Source organism: Mus caroli, chromosome 7 (assembly GCF_900094665.2).
Source record: "Mus caroli chromosome 7, CAROLI_EIJ_v1.1, whole genome shotgun sequence".
In the NCBI taxonomy this organism is placed as follows: Eukaryota; Metazoa; Chordata; class Mammalia; order Rodentia; family Muridae; genus Mus; species Mus caroli.
Window position 1 is genome coordinate 82,069,986 of NC_034576.1, and position 15,163 is coordinate 82,085,148.

The following is a 15,163-nucleotide window of genomic DNA, read 5'->3' on the forward strand; positions in this document are numbered from 1 at the left end:
TCTATTTCAAATAGGTTTATGTTGCAGTCTCCCTGAACTTGATTGATCATACAGTCATCTACCTAATAGTCCATGGTTGTGCATCTGGAAGCGGAAAGGAAAGGCTGGTAGGCCCAGCTGTAAGGAGGGGTCTGGGGTTTTGCTTTCTTCATTGGCGCCTTCTTCAGAGATTCTTTAACCACACACTCATCTAAAAATGAGGACTTGCTGTTGGAGTCAAAAGCTGTCCTGTCCAACGTGATATCCAATAGATGTGAATAGTTTATCTCATAAGTGTGAGCAATATGGCACATTTAAATAATCTCTGACTAAATAAAATATATAATTATAATGACCTGTTTCTTCTGTCTTTGGAATGAGGCTTCTAGAACATTTGAGATTACACAGGGACTGAAATGGCTGGTCTAAACCAGAGGATGGAGCCCTCTTACAGATTTAGACTTGTGCCTGATTCTTCTGATCTCACGCAGGAGGTGTCTAATCTCAGAGGTCTATGTTTAGAGTGCAGTGGAAGAGCCAGGTGGAGGGTCTTAGGCCTGGAAGAGCCTGTTATGTGGGAGAATCACCCCTCAGTCTTTGGAGGTGGAAGCTATGGCCTGAGTTCATAGGCAACATTGTGTTTTTCGGCATAGGGTGAAGTTAACCCTGGAAGAATCTTTCCATGAAGGGTCAGCAGCCCCCTAGGGAGTTTGTGTAGGTAGAGCTGGAGCTGACAGGTTCATTGTTCCAAGAGTGGCACCCACACCAGGCAGTGGTGACTTCACACTCTCCCAGATACACAAGAACCACTAAACAAGGAAAGACAGCTGTGTGTCTCAGGTTCGTATCAAACTCCCTTTTGGCTAGGTTCCTTTGGAAGATGGCTGGGGCTGCCTATCTCTTGGCTGCCCCTCCTCCCCTCAGCCTCAGCCGATGTGCAAGCTGGAGCTTCTGGGATACTCCTTGGCTCAAAGCCAGCATTTTCTTGGAGAGGCTCCTGCTTTGGCTCCCTGCCAGGCCTCTGGTCTCCAGAGAGGTTTTTTTCCCCCCCCTAGGGGAGGTGCTGGGCTTGTCCTGCTGTCAGAGGGTAGAGGCCTGTTCAGCCTTCTCACCTTGGGAGACCCCAGGCTGTGGGCTAGCCTTGCCACCAGCCCTGGCCCCTTTCAGAATATCCAGTTTCTTGCTAGGGAAATCTGGTCTGGGTCAAGGAGCTTTCAGCTCCCATACTCTAGGACTGTCTGAAAAGTGGCTCCTCCCTGGAGCCTGAAAGACAGGGAGTGGGAATCATGAGTCCTGGGGAAGATGCCACAAGCATTTACCAGGCATGAGCACTGTGCCAGGCTCTGTGCTGATCTTTGCATGCTGGGTCTTTGAGGCCTGGCTCAGTGGAGTAAATATAATACAGGGTCCCCCCTTCTTTTCTCGTCATGGGGATTGCTTGAGGTGGGTCTCAGAAGCTGTAGCTCTTAGGAAGCTATCTCAGTTTTCACAAGGTCCTTGTCTCCCAAGGAATCTGCTAGGTTTTCAAAGCAGCATAGGGTGTGTTTAGGCTGTGAGAAGATGTCTCTGCAGAGTCTCCTGCTTCAGGCAGGCAACACTGCTGAATAATCCAGATGGGAGAGCTCAGTGCTAGGCCCCCAGGAAGCCCAGGAGAATTGGAGAGGTGGCAAACAGCTCCTCTGGTCCTGGCTTGTCTTGATAGTGTCTGTCAGCTAATGCCTTGCTGCGCTTCAGTTTATACAAATCAGGGTAGTTCTAGGACAGCCAGAGATACATAGAGATACCCTGTCTCAAATAAAATAAGATAAATCAGGGTGACCCAACTCCACAGGCTTTCACAATTGCAAGAGACTGACTGCTCAGGGTGAGTGTGGTGGATCTTGCTTTCTGCTCCTAGAAGGGGTATTCTTCTATGGAAGGATAGAATCTATGTCCTCTGTTCAATCTTGTTTTCTTTCTAAGGTGTGTGTGTGTGTGTGTGTGTGTGTGTGTGTACAACATGCAGGAGTTGGTTCTCTCTTCTGTGTGGGCCTGGTGATCAAACTCCGTTGTCAGGTTTGGCAGCCTTCCTGAGCCGTCTTGCCAACCTCTCCCTTATGCTGTCAGAGCCCAGCCGTGAGGCAGAGGCCACAGGGCTCCCGGGATCCAGGCCGGGCCTTTCTGATCCAGTTCAGAAACAATGAGCATACTGCTTCTCCTCTTTGTGAGCTGCTGTTCTCAACTGTGAATTTGGGGTTAGCACTCAGGAAACACCAGGGCCCAAGTTCAGTCTCTGGGTCTGAGAGTAAGAAGAGAAAGGAAAGGAAAGGGGAAGAGGGGAGAAGAGATGTCATGTCACACATTGGATAGAAATAAAATCCCTGGAAGATAGTAAGCAAGGGACCAAGCTTAGCTCTCTCTCATGTTGCACTCAAGTTGTTGTTGTGTCTTCTGCGTGTCCACAAGCTCCATAGTGGAGGGAAAACCCAGAGCTGCTCCCTGACTTCTGGATCACAGAGATCAGCTTGACCAGTGCTAGCAGGCACCCATGGAGGGGTTTGTGAGCACACATACAGGCTCTAGGATTTAACTTGGGTCCAGGAAGTTCAGAAAAGAGGGATTTTCTGGAGAAAGAAATACCAGAGAAGGCATCCTGTGCCCAAACGTGTCTTTTAGGCCACCAAGAGGGCAGGATCCCCGCCAGAGGATGATATCCTCTGGCCAGAGGTTCAGAGAAGCTGCAAGTATTGTACTAGACTGGGCTTGAGATTTAGGTATGGATCATCAAGTCAGATGGTGGAAGCCAAGAATAACAAGGCAGGGAGACAGCTAAAGGAACTGGTCTGGTCACCATGGGAACAAGGTGGGTAGAATAGAGGCTGTCAGGCCCTGTGCCACCTAGGCCAGCTGGAGCTGAGCAGGCATACCAACTCTGTGCCTGGCACCTCATTGCACTTGCCTTGGACTCTCTCATGGAGCCATTTCCAACTTTGTGGGTGAATTGTGGAGCTCAGAAGTTGGACATCTTCCCATGCCACATTATTTTTTTTTTACCACAATCATTTATTCATTCAACATTTATTGACTGCACATTATGTGTCAGGCAAGGCCTTGGGGACACAGGAGGAAACCACAGTCCTCCGCTGAGCCCTTGAGCTCTTGTAATATGGAACTTCACATGTCCATCCACAGCAGGAAGGTCAGCCTGAGGGAGGGAGCGCTGAGTTAGCAGGCAGGGGATGTGACAGTGACCATCAGTCGGTGGCTTCTTGTCTCCCCCATGCCCCTCATTCTTCAAGGACCTGCAGAATAAAGTCAGAGGCCACTTCACGCTTTGCCATGGTGACCATCAGCTGTCACTTAGCTCAGCTAGACTTCACTAGCTAAATCCTCTAGATCCCACTGGCCCTACAGTCTCTTCTTCTCCATTTAAAACAATTTGGATCTTAAGAAACAGAATATCAATAACTTGTTGAGATTTATGTGTGAAACTAGTAGGAAATATCTTAAGTGCAATTGGATATTAAACAGTACTTGGAGGGATTCATGAAGAATTCGTGGTTTCTTCTCCTTAGACACCAGAAGCTTGTCCAGAGTACCAGCTTTGGAATTCCCTCCTGGTTCTCCTTCAGCTGGATTCCAAGCACAGTTTTTGGCAGTCAGGTCTACAAGCAAACTGACAGTGGTGAGCACCTGGCCACCATCTTCCCGCATAGCTGGACTGTGGCCCAGCCCTGCAAACGAATCCCTCTCCCTGACTGTCCCTTGCCTTCCTAGAACAGGAAAGACGAATAGGTTTCTTCTCATCACTACTATTCTGGTGAACTTGTTACTGGTAACTTGGTGTGTATGTGTGTGTGTGTGTGTGTGTGTGTGTGTGTGTGTGTGTGTGTGTGTAGANTGTGTGTGTGTGTGTGTGTGTGTGTGTGTGTGTGTGTGTGTGTGTGTAGATAAAGATATTGTATGGTGGCTATCACAGCACATAGGAGAGAGTCCATTCCACTTCTGGCTGCGTGGAAGCTCCTTCTAAGTCTTTGAATGGTTGAGCCACCAGGAGACTAGGGGGTATGTCCTGCCCTCATCCTCATTATGCACTGTCCAGTTGTTGCTGGTGGGCAAGGTGAGTATACTTGAAGTAGGCTTTCTTCTGTGGACAGGTGAGTAGCAGCTGCTGAGACTGCAGTGCTGGATTCTTCCTGAAACGTCTGTCTTTCCTGTAGAAAACAGAGAGGTCAGTGAAGATGTTTCCCAGGAAGACAGCATGTCCTCTTAGTTCTTATGCTGAGCCACAGAGCAAGGGGATGCACGGGGACCAACAGCAAGTGGGTCTTCCCTGCACTGGTGGCCTTAATTCTCTTGTGGCTTCCTTTGCTTAGGTTTCTGGAGGCAGTTTACTGAATAAATGTCACATCCACAGAGACTCGCCAAGGGTTTAAATATGGGAGTGAGTTGACAGCACACACTTCAGTCACGAGGCTCCTGAGAGAGGCTTACTTTAGAGCAAAGTGGCTCACAGACTCCTGTGCTGAGGGAGTGGGTGCGCAACTGTCTCACTTCCTGTTCTGCTCTCCCTCTCATGGGCCTTGTCTCTCTTCCAGGACGCACTCCAGGGTGGGCCAGGAGAAGAGAAAAAAGAAAAGACAGCTTGGTGATGACTAAGAAGGTGGGTTCCCCCCCAACTTTGGCTGTAGGCCCCACACTAAGAAGCTGGGTTCCTTCCCAACCTCTGCTGTAGGCCCCACATAGACACGGATAGCTCTCTCCAGCAGCTGTTCTTTCTCTGTGTGTGGCTGGAAGTCCATGTAGAATTCACTCAGTTTACGTTCTCATTGCAGTTTCCTTTACTGGTACAAAAGCGCCTGCTTGAGGAAGGCATTGAAATTGAAACAGGGAAGGCAGGTGTGGGGGCATCCAAGTCCTGTCCTGGCTACTCGGGAAACTGAGGCAGGAGAAATGCTTGATCCCAGGAGCTCAAGGTCAATTGGAACAACCGATAAGGTCCTATCTCAAAAGATACTACAGTAAAATTAAATAAATAAACAAGTGGAATGTTTCCTTCTTGTGGGACCAGTTGCTTGCTAGGTTGACCCATATAAAATGTCTTTATTGTTAAACTGAGAACAGTCGACTGTTGGCTGTTCAAGCTAGTACTTTTCCATCGTGGGATGGTATATAGTAATCATTTATGTTTCTCTTCCTCCTATGATACTTATCTCCAAATTATTTTAACAGCAAGAAACTGGAGCCTAAGCTAGTACCGAGAGGAAAGCCACCTCTGCAGCGCTCCACTTTGCCCCAGCTGCAGGATATGTTGTCTTGGGATACAGGAAAATGCAGATGACTTTTGAAGCCCAGATACCGTGGTTCTTGCCTTTAACCCTAGTACTTGGGAGATGGAGACAGGACAGTAAGGAGTTCAAGGCCAGCCAGGGCTACATGAGACCCTGCCTCAGAAAACAAACAAAGGAAGAGATAGGACAAAAAGGAGAGAGCTGGGGTGCTGCCCTGCAGTGGCACTGTAACCTTTGGCCACCCCAGTGGCGGGAGCTCCTGACGGACTGCTCTTGTCGTCCAGCGCTCATTACACCACTGTCAGTGTGTGTCTGCTGCTGCCTCTGGGTGTGTGTGTTTCTTTTTGTATCTCGTGTCAGAGTCAGGCAGTGTGTGTCTATTTATGTCGGCCTGTCTAGGCGTGCTCAGTGCAACAGGGAGCTGGGGGCGGTGTTGGGAAAAAGAAGACATTTCAAAGCCTCAGCTCCCCCTCAGGGATATCAGGATGCTGGTATGTATGTACTTGCACACATACAGATACAGGATTTTTTTCTCTTGTTCACTGTGTGGGGATGCAGTCAAGGGTCTGGCCAGGTATGGCCTGAGCAGTTGCTGGGCTGGGTGAGCCCCATCTGCCAAGAGCTCCCAGTTGCCTTCCTTCTGCCCTGTCCATGGTGGGGGGGGACTGCCCCTCTGCAGTTTACCATCTACTTCCTAATTTAGTAGATGGGAAGGAGGAGAAGATGAAATGTTGCCTGCAAACAATGGCCGAGACAGCCTGTCGCACCCTGCACAGCCACCAGTGCCTCTGTCTCTAGCCACATCTCTATAGTGAGTCTACACACTACTCTGCTAAGCCCGAGGTGAGAAAGAAAGGAAACCCCCCAACTCTGCTATTCAAAAATTATGCCCGATGCTTGCACATGCAGAGATAGTTGTAGACTATTGAAGGAAGAGCCACCAGGTTGGAGGCTTGAGTCAGAGTTTGTATCTATCTGCTGGGCCCACAGGCACAAGGTCCTGCATCCACTCTAGTGCTCCCATCTCTTAGTCCCAAGACCTCTCCCCAGCTCCCAGCCAAGCAAGGGAGGGGCAAGGGGCCCAAGGCAGCTGCAGGGGCTATGTTAGTAAACACTTTACTGGCTTCCTATTTTCTTCACACACACACCCCCACCCTTCTCCACTCCCTGATGCCCCTAACACACTCCCCACCCCCACCCCCCCCCAGCATCCCCCTTTCTGTGGCCTGCACAATGAGCTTATTGTCCCGGGTGTGATTTGAATAAGGGATCTGAGGGCCTGTTCCCAGCATTGTCCGAGGGGCTGGGAAAAACCCCAGTGCAGGCAGGAGGACCAGACCAGACAGAGACAGATGCCTAAATTAGCAACAAAGCTTTGTGCAGGTCCCCCGGACAAGGGATCGCCTTGTCTGCATGGACTCGAGGGTGTGGAGCTGGCCGGCTGCTCGCATGTCTCCCCATGTTAATTAGTTTTGCATGCATGTCTGAGAAGGTGCCAGGGGAGATGTGTTTGCCTTCCTCCTCCCCCAGGAGGGGGCCGTGTTTGTGGCTGGCCAGTGGGCTGGAGGCTGTGGAGTTGAGCTTGGCAAGGCTGTGCGGGCCTACCTGGGGAGCTAGGCTGTGGCTCTGGGTGGGGAATCCCAGCTTTCCTGTCCTGCTGCTCTTTGGCCTGTGGGAAGCCTGGCCTTGCTCTCTGTGCCCCCTCCACTCCTTCCCCTACCCCTGAAAGTTGGTCAGCTCTGACTCCAGGGGACTCATTGGCTTCTACCCAGACCTAGGCTACTGCCTGTCCATCTGGCAGTCTGTCTCTTGTGACACAAGGCCCCTTGGGACCAGGCAGCAGAAGCGACCAGTCTGGGCTCTCCTCTGTCCCAGAGCCAGATGGCCAGTCGGCTTATCGCATTATGGCCTCCTCTGTCCCCAAGCCCGTGCCGTCCATAACAGGTCAGGGACTTGTTTAGGATGTGATGGGGAAGTTCCCTTTTAGGCCCTTGTAGTAGGGTGGTAGACAGGGTACAGTCATGGCCTTGCCACTGGCTTGCTGTGTGACCTTGGACAGATTAAGAGTCCCTTTGACTCTTAATGTCAGTAGCACAGTGATGAAGCTGAGCTTCAGGGACTCCTGGTTCTGTCCCAGCTGAGGACATCTCTGCCGGTGGTGATCATTTTAGCTTGTGTTCATTTAGCACAATGACAAGAGTGAGACTCGTGAGTTCTGAGTGTGGGTGGGTGGGTTATGGAAAGAAGGAGTTGATCACTGCACACGCTGAAGTCTGGGGTTTTGAGCCATTGATGGAAGGTCAGGAGTCAGCAGAGCCTGTCTCCCCAGGTCCTTACACAGAGCCCGCTCCCAAGCCTGAGGCTTCCTCTGGCCTGTATGCTGCAGTGGTGGAAAGCCACCCCAGCACAGCACAGGAGAGGAGAGCAACTGCTGACTGGTGCCCTGGGTGTGTCCCATTCACTCCCTGCAGGCCCTGGGCGAGGGCACGGGACTGAGAAATGCTGGGTACCTTCCAGGCTAAGCTCAGCCAGGCCTCCTAGCAACTTTCCAGCTCATGCCTTCAGAGCATCCACCCATCTAGAGCTCCACAGGAACCCCATAAAGTGAGGGGTGTGGGGATGCAGCCTTACTCCCTCATCCATGTGCAAGTGTCTGCACATGTGACTTTGAGCTCTTTGTGGGTCATCTTCCATCACTCATCTTGCCCTCTTGTGACACAGCCTATGGGTTACTGAACTTCCAAGCCTCGGGCTAGTCAGTCCCAACTCCCCATTCCTTCCTGATTAGTTTTTATTACCAAGCCTATTCCATTCTTCATATACAGAAAAGGAATTGATTAATCTGTGTAAGTGTGTGTATGTGTGTGTGTGTGTGTGTTTCAAATTTTAGATAGGGTCTACATATAGCCTTGGATGTCCTGGAATTTCCCATGTACTCCAGACTGGCATTGAATTCACAGAGATTTGCCTGCCTCTGTCTCCTGTATCCTGGGACTCAAGGCATGTACCACCATGCTCAACTACTGTGTGTCTCTTTAATAAGTTAGGTGTCTTTAAGAAAATGTTCTAATGCCCAGTTCCCTCTCTTATTTCTTCTTTGCCAGCCTTCTCTCCTCAGACATGGTGAGATGTACTCGGATCTAGAGCAGGCAGCTGGCCAGAGACCCACAGGGAGCTCAGTGATTGGCCTCAGATGACCTTGGGGACAAAGGTGAGCCTTGAGCCATTCTCTTCTGATTGTATGGCTCTAGCCTGTTTCTTACTTCCATTCTCCATTCTCCATGTAGCTATCCTTCATCTGCCTCCCCACCTGTTTCTTAGTCTATCCTGGAGTCTGGTGGACTGGTCCAGACCTTAGTGAAGTCAGGCACAGTGAGCCTGCAGTACGGGTGGGGAAGAGTCAAGATGGCAGGGACTTGGGGGAGCTGCCTGCTGCCCTTCCTGCCTCACCCCGCTCTGAGCTGCCTCAGCTGCTGCCTCAGCTGTATCTCTGAGCTCCTTAATCTGGTGATCAGTGTGGTGCTGGGAGGGCGGGCTGGCAGAGGCTTTAGGAGGTGACAAGGGATCTTAGGAGTCACACTCTGCTAGTGGAGCATCACCAAGTGTCATGGCAAAGCTGGGGAATCACATTCCAAGCGCAGCTTCCCCTCTGGAGGCAGTAGTCTTGGCTGGGCTGGACCCAGGATGGGTGGTACCCAGTATATGTTGGGACATCAGCACTGACTGCAGCAATGCAGCACCCTGTTCTTTGTTCCTAAGAAGAAAACTTCCCAAGATCAGTGTTTTCTAGTCCTTTCTATGTGACTAGGCTTTTATTTTTTGGTAGCTGCTCTTAGCTGTATGCTTGGTCCTAGATCTTCCAGCTGCCAAATCTCAATTAGAATAGTCTCATTTTGTACAGTAGGTAGTCATCCTCTGGTCAGCCAGGAAGATGCTCTGAGATGCTCAGGCCAGGTCTGAGTTGTTATGGATGGCACACTTTCCATATGAGTTTGAGTGGCTCAGAGAAAACCCAGAGTGTAGAAATTGAAGTCAGGATGCTGAATACAGTTCCAGGTAGTTCTGGGGGCTCGTGGCCACCAGGAGGCAGGAAAATCCTGGCTGGAGAGAAGGGACAGAGGAAGAGATGCTGTAGGCAGACACTCAGCCCTGGATTAATGGGCAGTTAGACCCTGAATGTTCTGGAGTCTCTAAAGCATCATTTGTGATGTTGGGAAACCCTACATAGAGTTGTTGTGACTGGTGCCAAACACATATGCTCTTTTCCTTAACTGAGTGAGAGCTAGGAAGGCCATTTAATATGGCTTTGAGCTGAGAGGACGGACATGGTAGAACATTCATCACCAGTATGGCCTTGGTACCAGCATGGCAACTGGCCTGAACCAGCAGCCCAGTGAAGAGGGCACAGCTGGACCCAAATAAATCTATTTGTCTTTCTGTCTCTCTGTTCCACCACATTGGTGTCTATTCCTCAAACACAGAAACCTGCCTTAGGGCAACTTCTGACAGGATGTCAGGACACAAGATTCCAGGGTGTCTTTTGCTCTCTTTCACCAGGTCAGCTCTGCTTCCTGTGGGGGGCATACCCCATCAGATCCAAGCTTCAGGCTCCACACTGGCTGAAAACCTATCCCAGTCTCTCCCCCTCTCCCCTCTCCCCCTCTCTTTTTCTCTCTCTGGTATGGGATGAACTTCTGAATCTCCCACCTTTTCAGAGGCACTGTGGGCCAAGGAGTGGAGGCCTGTCCTCCTTCTGACCCACCTCCTCATGCCTGGCTTCTTTCTCTAGGGGAGGTCAGTGACAGTGACGCCTGTTGTCTGAGACTGTGATGCTGGAGGTAGAATAAAGTCAAGGTGCATCTCTGAAGAAAGCTTCTGGCCTCAAGCCAGCCCCAGGATTTTGGAGACTCTCCCCTTTCCTGGGCATGTGCACCTAGATAGCAGTGGTTTCTACTGAGTTCTTTTCTTCCTGAAATCTTACCCTTTCAGGGTCCAAGGTGGCCTAGGAAAGAAACAAGGTCACAAGAAGCCCAGCCCCACTTACCTGGAAGTCAGAGAATGCCCTCCTGACCACCGTCTTTTTTAGTGGTCTTAGGCAAGCCTCTTTCTTCTCCAGACCTGGGAAGGGAACACTGGATAGGATGCCGTCTGCAGTACTCAGCCCCTAAATTTTATAATTTGGGAATTCTTATTTTTTTTTTCTGCTTTATTACCTGCGAGTCACCTCACCTCCTGCTCCCTGAGTTTCAGGAAACCCAGCCATTTTTTTCTCCTTCATGATGCCCTGAGACACAGTAGACAGACACCTCTACCTAAGGCCTACAAACTAATGACCAACCAACCAACCCCAGGTGCTTCCTTTACCGCTAGCCTGCAGCTTTGGGTGGAAAGTACCCCGTCCTGAGCAAAGGCCTGGACCAGAGCGCATGCGCTTTGACTAGGTGTGCTTTCAGCCCGAGTCTGCATGCTTGGCCTTCTCCTCTAGTTCCAAATGGCTTCAGGAAGGATTTGTCATATATTTGGGATCTTCCCTGATCCAAAGCCTTTAGACTCAAAAGCTCCCTACGCTCAGTAATCCATGAGAGCGTCACTTCTTGAAGCCTGGTCCCTTCCCCGCCTTCCCCAGCCAGGTGGCTCTGTTAGAGACACAACTGTAGCTGTGAAGGGTAGAGGGTGTGGAACAATACCTTTGTATTACCAGGGTGACCCTGGGCTAGTGCATAGTCTCTCAGCCAGAGTCTCCATGTTGCTAAAATGAGAAAGGGGTAGAGAGCTTTCCAAGCATGCTCAAGGCTTTGAGGTCTATTCTTAGACTCAAAATAGAACAAGAACAACAAAACAATAACCATACCTGGACTGGAGAGATGGCTCAGCAGTTAAGAACACTGCCTGCTCTTCCAAAGGACTTAGGTTCGAATCCCAGCCCCCAAATGGCAATTCACAACTGTCTGTAATTCTAATTCCAGGGGATCTGACACCTTCACACAGACATACATGAAGACAGAACAATGTAGATACAATAAAAAACAATAATAACGACTATACCGTTCACATAAGTGTACACAAAGACACATAAATAACATAGGAGAACACTTTGGAATGATTACGTTAAGTCTCTTTTATCCCAGCTGGCCCCAGAAGTTCCAAAGGCCATGGTCATAAAGAAATCCTCTTTTCTCCGTTTCAGGACTTCCCTGCTGGGGATGTCTGATCCTCTCTCCTCCCCGGTTTTCTCTTCCCAGAGAGCAACAGTTCCTAGTTTCAGCCCTGATGATACCTGAATGGAATTCATAGGACACCAACCGCCCCAAGTGCAAGCAGCTTACAGACTATCTCTCTTGTCTTTAGATTGTCCTGTGAAGGGAAGTGATGGCACGGGCTCTGATCAGCTCTTCTGGGAACAGACAGAGAAGTGAGAATTCCTGCCAAAGCCACAGGATGAACACAGAGCCAAGAACCTGAACCAGAAAAATCCAGCAGGAAAGGAAACTGCACTGGCCACCATCCTGAGGCTGCTGTACAAGGAACAATCCTACCGACTCGGCAGGAGACCAGGGGACATGGGCCCCAGCCCCACCTGCTTGTCTAGGATCTCCTTCCTTTCTGCTTGTGCCACATCTTTCAGGCCCGTTCTGGGTCTGATGTGCTATAGAACACTCTGTTCAGACGCTTGGGAGATAGAGACGTCATCACCAGCATTGCCACCCCAAAGAACTAGGCAGCACACTGGGAAGTTGCCAAAGGAAGGGACTCCAGCCTCCCAGGAGTTAACAACATTTCTCCCCAGCTGTCCTCCCCTTGGTGCTCCTCTTCCTCCCTCCTCCTGCTCACAGCAGGCAGGGCCTGGAACCAGGAGCCATGCTGCTGTGCTGTTGCCAGGGGAGCTGGGAGGCAGATCAGAGCTATGCAGGGAAAAGGCTCGGCCTGTCAGAGTGTCTGAGATGAACCACCGCCATCCCTGTGCAGCTGGGCTCCATGTGTCTCAGGGCTCTTGTTCTGTGCCTGAGAACGGTGAAGCCCAGCAAGGTTCAAGGGCACACTCGCTATTCATCAGTCGGGGGTTCTTGACGGTCCTGCCTCTCCCAGGGATGGGTTCCCCCCTTCCTCTTTCTCTCCCTCCTATGATACATTCCTGGGTGCCTGTGGTGAGGACTGCACACCCCCTTCTCCACAGCCCCCCCAAACCCTGAATCAACTCCTATTAAGGAGGCCAGGCGGGACAGGGACAATGGCTTCAAGAAATCATTCAGGCGGGACCCCAGTCACATTCGAATGCCCGTCACTCCCAGAGCCCCTGTAGATCCCACTCTGCTGTGATTCAGGGACCCTTGGGCCCCCCCGGCTTGTACATGCCTAGACAGGAGCAGGCCACTAGGTGCTGCCCTACACAACAGGCCAGTGCAGTGTTGTTCTCAGGGGCCCTGGGGCCTCCATCCCACTGGCTGGATAGTGTGTACAGTCGGTTGGAGAGCAGAAACTACAATATTTTCTGAAATGTGGTAATATCAAAATATAAGAGGCACATATACGTGATGACTAATTTCACTTCAGATATACTGGAAAAGTTTGCTAAGAACATGGACAAAGACCTGTGGTTGAGTAACGAGTCATTTCATTCCATGGAATATTAACACACCTGTAAGACTGTGGTAGATCTACCTCTGCATGCAGGCTGATAGGGAAGGTTGCTAATATACTTAAGTGAATAGAATAAAGTACAAAACAGTCAAGTGTGTTCTTGTTTGTATATACTTAGAGGTCAGTTACGGCGGCAGGGGTGTGTGAAGCTCAGTGGTAAAATGCACACAGCATACAGGAGGCCTAGAGTCAAAAACCCTATATCAGCCATAAGTATGTCTGCACGAATGGTTGGCAAGCAAGCCCTGCCCAGCAGCGTCCGGGAAGCAGGAGGCCTTTCCTCCTGTGTCTTTGTGTTTGTTTTCTCTGTGCGTTTGTGAAGCCCTTTTATTGAAAAAAGAAAGGATAGCAATCGCTTAATAGGTGTAACTTCTCTCAGCCAATGAAGGGCATGCACCCCGAGACAAGGTGGTGATGTGGCAGAGAAGTGTCTTGACAGTACTGGTGGCCTCTGGCCACTGGCGGTTCTCCAACCACATGTCATCATCATGGCTGCCGCTGTTAATCAAAAGCGCACTTAGTCCCAGGGTTAGTTATCTGGTTCCTGCTTAGGTGAGTGTCATATTATTCCAGTCTAACCTATGCAGGAGACTGAATGGGGAAATCAATGGGTTTCTCCAAGCTGTTTGGGTCAAGTCAGTATCCTAGAGTGGGTAAGGCAAGTGTGGGCTCTGATTCCCCTCTGGGAGGACCTGTTTTGAGGAGGGGGTTTGTGGGCTGTGTTGATTGTGAGTGAGCACTCCTACTTGCTTTAGCCCAGTGGAGGTGCCCTGCTGGGGACAGGCTGGCTTCAGGAGTTGACTGTCTCTGAACCACTCCATCTGCATACACACAGCAAGTATTCAGAGACACCACCGGACTTTGCTGCTCCCAGTGCTAATCAAAAGCCTGGCTTTGCCCTCAAAGGAGTAACTTGCTGAGGGCATCTGGAAAGGGCAAGGTGGAGCTGAGCACTGAGTCTTGGAGCCAACATCCTGTGGAGCTCTGTCTGCGTTGGGCCCTGACGCCTGGGATTGGGCAAGGAAAGATGAGCAGTAGAGTTGACCAGAGGAACCTGGGAGACCCATGGAGGTCCCTGGGCTTGGATGGCAGCTTTGAAAGTCAGGAGGAAAGCGACTAGGGGTGGGGCTGTCACCAGGTCCCTTACTTTGGTGGAGAGTCTTAGTTTTATAAGATGCTGGTACGCTCGTTTTACAGATGACACTGAAGTTCAGAAATGTTGCTACGTGCCCCAGGTCACGGTTAACAACTGCCGGGATTGAGATTTAACACCTACCCCATTGGTTGCGGTCTGGATTCATAACCCCAAATTTATTCTTTTTGGCTGGGCCCCTTAAAAGAGGTCTCCTGAGCTCCAACCCCTCCTAGCCAGTCCCATATATAGAGACATTAACTTCTGCCTTCAAGGTTCCCCCAGTATCTTGCCTGGGGGGTCTTCCCTAATTCCACCTAATTTCATCTGTGAGGTATACTAAGCTTTGGAACCTGGGCCTAGAGCTGGAGAAGAAATCCAAAGCCATATACAGACTGGGGCCTTCAGTTAGTGTTGCTATTAGCACTATGCTATTTGCTTCCTGAGTCCGGTCATCTGCATTCTGCAGATGTGCTCTCTTTCTTCAGGTCCTTGACCCGAAAGCCTGATGGGAGGTCAAGGATGCTCCAGGGCCTACCCCTTGCTTCTCAGAGGTGGATCTGCTGAGGGCTGCAGCAAGCCTAAGGCTGGAGGGTCAGGCATGGGAGAGCAAAAGGAATAGCCAGGCTTAGAAATCATTGGAACTCTTACTTCAGGACAACCCTGAGGGATGATTAAGCCAAATTCTGAGAGAGAAGCACTCTCCTGACCCTGGGAAAACTTTGCCTTTTTTACCCCAGCTCACAACTAATAGAAGTTCGAAAAACTTATGTCTCTAATCACTTTTCTTTCCCCCTAGAGAGCCAAGAGCAAGAAAAGCCAGATTCAGCCACTAGCAAAGACAGCTCGTGGTGCTTTGTCATGTGATGGGAAGGGTGGAGTCAGAAGCGTCAGAAAGCCCTAGAAAGTCATCTCTGACAAGGGCTAGGGTCACCAGGGCAGCCAGAAGTCTTATCTTGCTTTGAACCTGGAGAGTATAGGCATTCTGCTCTCCTAAGAGGGGAGCTGGAGGTTCTGACCTAGGGACCATGTCCCAGTCTGCTCCTAAGCCTCCAGTAACGCTTCCTCAGTTTCCACCCTGATCCCATAAGGCACTCACATCTTCCACAGTAGGAAACTGAGGCCCAGAGAGGCTTAGAAACAG

General features: G+C 50.4%; 1 long non-coding RNA gene across 4 annotated transcripts in view; it reads left to right on the forward strand.

The window, feature by feature from the left end:
* LOC110298708 overlaps window positions 1-14,786 on the forward strand; it is a 34,276-nt gene extending 19,490 nt beyond the window's left edge. For 2 of the 4 annotated variants that reach the window (XR_003837247.1, XR_003837245.1), the window contains exons 2-4: window positions 4,557-4,621; window positions 8,354-8,460; window positions 11,598-12,970. This is a non-coding gene — a long non-coding RNA (uncharacterized LOC110298708). Of the gene's footprint in view, window positions 1-3,536; window positions 3,644-4,556; window positions 4,622-8,353; window positions 8,461-11,597 lie in introns of those variants that run through there. The other 2 variants (XR_003837246.1, XR_002378402.1) reach the window with 2 other exon arrangements.
* Window positions 14,787-15,163: the final 377 nt, after the last annotated feature.